This window comes from Myxine glutinosa, chromosome 6 (genome assembly GCF_964187855.1).
Source record: "Myxine glutinosa chromosome 6, kmMyxGlut1.1, whole genome shotgun sequence".
Lineage (NCBI taxonomy): Eukaryota > Metazoa > Chordata > Myxini > Myxiniformes > Myxinidae > Myxine > Myxine glutinosa.
In genome coordinates, this window is record NC_136266.1 from 172402602 (window position 1) to 172408423 (window position 5822).

Consider the following 5822-nt stretch of genomic DNA (forward strand, 5'->3'; position numbering starts at 1 on the left):
TCTGCATTGTCTGTTTGCTTCTGGCCTCCCACCCGTGCATAGCACGGGTACCTCACTAATATAATTTAATTCCGTATCACTGCCATTTGAAATAGGTAGTCGTTCTACCTGCTAATTGTATCTCTTAACGTTGGCAACAATCAGCAGAACTGACTAATGTGGCTCAAAGGACAGGTAAAGCTGGGAACAGAGAGAAAAGCTTCCATCCAGAGCTAATTTGTGGATTTACCTAATAGAGCTGAGGCACCCAAGTGGGCTGATCTAGGACCTCGAGGTTCTTGCAGTTGATGGGGGGAGAAGGGTGTGGTGAAAATGTAAGTTGAACCCAGGTGTGACGCTCACTTAAACCGCTGGGCGGTGTCTATAAGACCTCGGGACGTCCGCGACTCGAGGCCACTCCTGCGACTTTATACAATGACATGTAGAATTGAATGGTACGTATCCACTTATATTCTAGGCTTGCTTGCATTGACTGATATATCCAATCTTTCTCATATGATGCCTTGATCCTGACATATATGTTGCATGGTGTATTTTACAGGATGATGTTACGATCTAATTGAAATTAAACCTATCTATGGGACGAGTTGTGGATTTGGTTGATTTTCACAACACTTAATTTCAATTATGATCTTCGGAAATGGCGGGACACGAGTCTTGCGATGGCCGGATGAACGCAGATCACAGACGAGCGTTCCCGACATTCTCCGCGCTCCTGCGAGGCCCACCTCGGAGAAGAATGACCGGCGGAGGACCTGTCAAGCTAGCTCCAGCTACGGAGCTCCGACTACTCTCGCCGCCGGTCTGCCACAAAAGGACCGGATGCGATGGGGACCTCGCAAGCCTTTTGCGGGACCGCGTCGTCAAAACGCGAACTGCTCTCCTGAGGCCCGAACGCCGGAGCAGGCATGACGGACTCCGGCAAGACGCCTGGAGAACGATGCTACTGGGCAACGTCCTGCAGCCGAAACCCCGTCGGAACGACGGACCCGCTTGGAGCCGACGGCCCGACCAACTGATTTGCGTGCCTCGGCCCGAGATGAGATGACCACGTGAGTGTTCACGACTCCCTTGACTGTCATGCCGTGCTCGGAAGCACCTCCACGCGCGAATCGCGTGCGCGGCACCCGTCGCGTGCACTGCTCTGTGAGGCCTATGATTCCGATCGCTGCTCGGAATCACCTCCTCCTACGCGACGCCGCACGCTGCACCCGTCGCGTGCACTACTCTGTGCCCGACCGATCGCTGCTCGGAAGCACCTCCCCGTGCGAATCGCGCGCGCTGCACCCGTCGCGTGCACTACTCTGTGAGGCCTACGAGAGGCCTACGATTCCGATCGCTGCTCGGAATCACCTCCTCCTACACGCAGCCACGCTGCGCCCAACGCGGGCACCACTCTGTGAGGCCGGCGATTCCAATCGCTGCACGTCGGAATCACCTCCTCCCACACGAAGCCACGCTGCGCCCAACGCGGGCACCACTCTGCGAGGCCGGCGATTCCAATCGCTGCCCGTCGGAATCACCTCCTACGCGCGAATCGCGCGCTGCCCCATCGCGGGCACAACCCGATCAATCGCTGCTCGGTGGAATCACCTCCTACGCGCAAATCGCGCACTGCGCCCTTCGCGGGCACCACTCTGCGAGGCCGGCGATTCTGATCGCGGCTCGTCGAAATCCCACCTACATGTGGCTACTCAACGAGGCCGGCAAACTCCGCTGCCCGGAATCGCCTCAATGGAGGCTCGCTTGGCACCATTTGAGGACTCGCCGCAGCACGGATGAGTTTCTAAGGACGTCGAGCGGGACCTTCATAGCCTTTCACGACACTCGGGCTCATGCTTATGATAGATGATCGTATACCATGTGTATTCTATATGACTAACTATGTCTAAAACTCCGGACAAAACACGGCCCGAAAGCTAAACAAACGAGATGCTACTTCAGGGTGTGATATGTAATAATAATAATAATAATAATGCATTTATTTTATATAGCGCTTTTCAGGAAGCCCAAAGACGCTTTGACAGAGTGCAAAACATAACGCAAAACATAACAAAACATAAAACAAAACAAAACATAATATGTATTCGATCCTTTGACCCGAAAGCTAACAAACGAGACGCTACTTTAGGGCGTGATATGTATTCGATCCTCTGACCCGAAAGCTAACAAACGAGACGCTACTTCAGGGCGTGATATGTATTCGATCCTTTGACCCGACAGCTAAACAAACGAGACGCTACTTCAGGTCGTGCAGTCTATCGCTGCCAAGCATACTCGCCCTCTCGACTCGGCGTGCTCGCCCTCTCGACTCGGCGAAGCCACACTGGTTCAACGGGTCGAGCTCAACTTTCGGTTTCCCTCGTACGCGGTGCGCCCTAGATAATACTTTTCGCTCGTCGGCCGGGTTCGTATTCCGTACACCGATCTCGAGCCCGCTCGAATGCTGCTGCCCAATGGACGCGAGACTTTAGATTTCGGAGTGCTACTTTACTCCGTCTGGGGATACCGCTCAGCTGGAACTCGCCGTCAAACCCGCCCGCACGCGCCCGAACCAATTGATGACGTCATCGACTAAATCACGCGTTTGCTTTACAGCGCCATTTAACTGTTTCCCGCGCTTGTGTCATCAGAGTTCGTCTACCTGGGTACCTCTACAGATAGCAGAAATACTCAATCTGACCGCCCCTGCCCGAAAGTGCGTGTCATAACGTGGCGGCCTTCGAGGGCGACTAGCCAACATCGAGGACTTATGCCGTTAATCGATAAGGCGCGGGGCATTTGGGGGTGCACGGTGACCCCATGACACGGTGACATTGAGCGTTGCGCCCGACTCCCTCGTCTCCTGAGCAAGCCACGTGGGCACCGGCCCACCGGATCGCCCTTGACTCTGGGCTTGTTGCTTCTAGGACAGGTCTCTTGGCTCGCCTCCACACATTTCGAGACTGCGAGACGCCTCGCCCGGCCGCTGCCTGATTGCGTTCCCTCTGACCCAGACTGTGAAGGTCGCTCGACTTCGGTGCGCGGTGCGCGGCTGTTATCTCACACTTCACGATGGGGGGGGGGGGGGGGATGGATGAGTGAGGGGGTGAGATGATGGTCCATCCATCCGGGCCATCCTCTTGGCTGTCTGTCGATCCATCCATCCGGGCCATCCTCTTGGATGTCGATCCATCCATCCGGGCCATCCTCTTGGCTGTCGATCCATCCATCCGGGCCATCCTCTTGGATGTCGATCCATCCATCCGAGCCATTCTCTTGGATGTCGATCCATCCGGGACGTTTTCCATTTCTCGATCTCGACGTTTTCTCTCCGGGACAATCCCTCCGGGACGGTAGCCGGTATAGCCGGTATCGCCGCGTAGTCAATAGGACGGGCCATGGATACAATCCATCCGGGACGTCTCTCGGTAGCCGGTATGGCCGAACGGGCCATGGATGGACAATCCATCCGGGACGTTCTCTCGGTAGCCGGTAGCCGGTATAGCCGATCTTCTCCGATCCTCTGCGCGCTGTGCTGCAGGTCGGGAGATTCTGCGCGCTTCGCTGGGAAGGCGCATTTCGGTCGTTTTGTGCGTTGTCGTAACTGCCATGCCGGTCGTTCGGGCAGCCTACGGAGGGCACTCGTGGCAAACGTTTTGCTTGAAACTATTTGCCGGAGCTTGTAATTCGTACGTGCTGCTGTCAGAGAGCGCTCGAGTCTCGTGATTTCAAAACAGGGGGACTCCGGGGTATCGCGTAACTCTCGTTATGGCTCTCGTCGGTTCTCTCCCTCGGCAATTCCATGACATGGATCTAATGGGGATCGACCATGTACCCTTGGGAGCCAAGGCAGGTACAGACTTACTGTAATGGACTTACTGTCATGGCCTCCTGTCATGTAATCTTACTTACTGTTACAGCTTACTGTAAAGAGGCTTACTGATTTACACATCTTCCACATCGACACATCTTCCTGTAATGTGTTGCCTTGCGACGAATAGACATGGCTTACTGATTTACACATCTTCCACATCGACACATCTGCCTGAAATGCGTTGCATTGCGACGAATGGACATTCGCTCTTCGACAAGGTACACCTTATGTAATGAGTTGCATATCGCAAAGGTACACCTTATCCAGCACATAGGCCTGTGAGACTAGACTATTGTGACCCACAGGCTCATCGTCTGCCAGTATCGGACATGTTTGCTAACCAGGCTATGAGTGCGCCTAGAGAACATCTGCCATCCCTCCCTTCGCCTGATACACCCCTGCCTGAAGCGGTGAGGGCACTGAGGTGCCCCTCCGACACCTGCCTCCAGCGGCTACTCCGAAGCAGGGGACTCCGGATTTGGGGACGTCGTACCCGGTAGTTTCCGAACCTGTGCTGGCAGGGTAATTCGCCACACTGACCTCTACGGATGGACCGACTGACCTGTACTACTGATAATGGATTTGTTTCGTATAGCGCTTTCCAGGAAGCCCTAAAGACGCTTTGACAGTGTGCGAAACATAACACAGATGCGCAAAGACAAGAATCAATAGGGATATTTCTTTGACACCCTAATAATGATATAATGACTTCCTCTACCCATTAATGCTGACGCGCGCTCGCTTCCTGCCTAGTGGCAGCATAGTTCTAACGGCGGGAAGAATGTGGTGAAAATGTAAGTTGAACCTAGGTGTGACGCTCACTTAAACCGCTGGGCGGTGTCTATAAGACCTCGGGACGTCCGCGACTCGAGGCCACTCCTGCGACTTTATACAATGACATGTAGAATTGAATGGTACGTACCCACTTATATTCTAGGCTTGCTTGCATTGACTGATATATCCAATCTTTCTCATATGATGCCTTGATCCTGACATATATGTTGCATGGTGTATTTTACAGGATGATGTTACGATCTAATTGAAATTAAACCTATGTATGGGACGAGTTGTGGATTTGGTTGATTTTCACAACAAAGGGGTTGGAGGGTGGAGTTGTGACAATAAAAATGGAGCAGTATTGAGATGAATTTGATTATGCTCCTCCACAAGGCTCACCAAGAAACCGTGAAAACTCATTGAATTTATAGAAAGTGCAGTTTTTGGTGTTTGAAAATGCAAGACAATCCACTTGATAAGTCGGTCATGGAGAACCTGCTGAACGATGAGAGTGAACAAACTCACCAGGTCTCATGGAGCTTATCAGCACGACAGTAGCCTATATGTAGCATTTGAATGCTTGATGTACTCGCACATGCTATACATAATGTTTTCTGTTGAAATAAAAACGATACACATTTTGATTTTTCATTCCCATTTTTGAAATTCTTTATTTATTTCTAAGCTCGGAATAAGGTTCTGTCCTGGTTGAGAAGTAATAATAGTAATAGAAAATACCTTCAACATAAATTACAGATCCTCACCAGGAATTGTTTTGTGGTGTTTGTGTGATTTTATAGTATCTATTTTGTAGACACCCACATTCTAATTGTACATACTTTATGGAGGTACTCAGTTGAAAAAACATAATGTAAAAGATAACCTTCCACACCCCACAACAACAACAACAACCTTAACAACCTCCCACCCCCTCCCCGCCACCCACGCCCAAAAAAAACTACGTAACCCCCCTCCTCCCACCCCCCCCCCCCCCCCCTCACACACACACACACAATGTTGTATTTGTACCTCGAGTTTGGAATTTGTAACTTAAAATATGTGGCTGTGCACAAGGAACAAAAAACATAGAGAGAGAGACTTTTTTTTCTTTTTTCCTTTTTTGACTTTTTATGTCCTTTTATTACAAACATATAAAAACCAATAAATGATGATTCAAAGGAAACAATCA

General features: G+C 51.2%; 1 long non-coding RNA gene across 1 annotated transcript; it reads left to right on the forward strand.

Annotated features, from left to right (window-relative positions):
• The first annotated feature begins 370 nt into the window (after window positions 1-370).
• LOC144892535 (uncharacterized) lies at window positions 371-586 on the forward strand. The gene is made up of 2 exons (XR_013623746.1): window positions 371-434; window positions 542-586. It is a non-coding gene; the product is annotated as an uncharacterized LOC144892535 (long non-coding RNA).
• The last annotated feature ends 5236 nt before the right edge of the window (window positions 587-5822 follow it).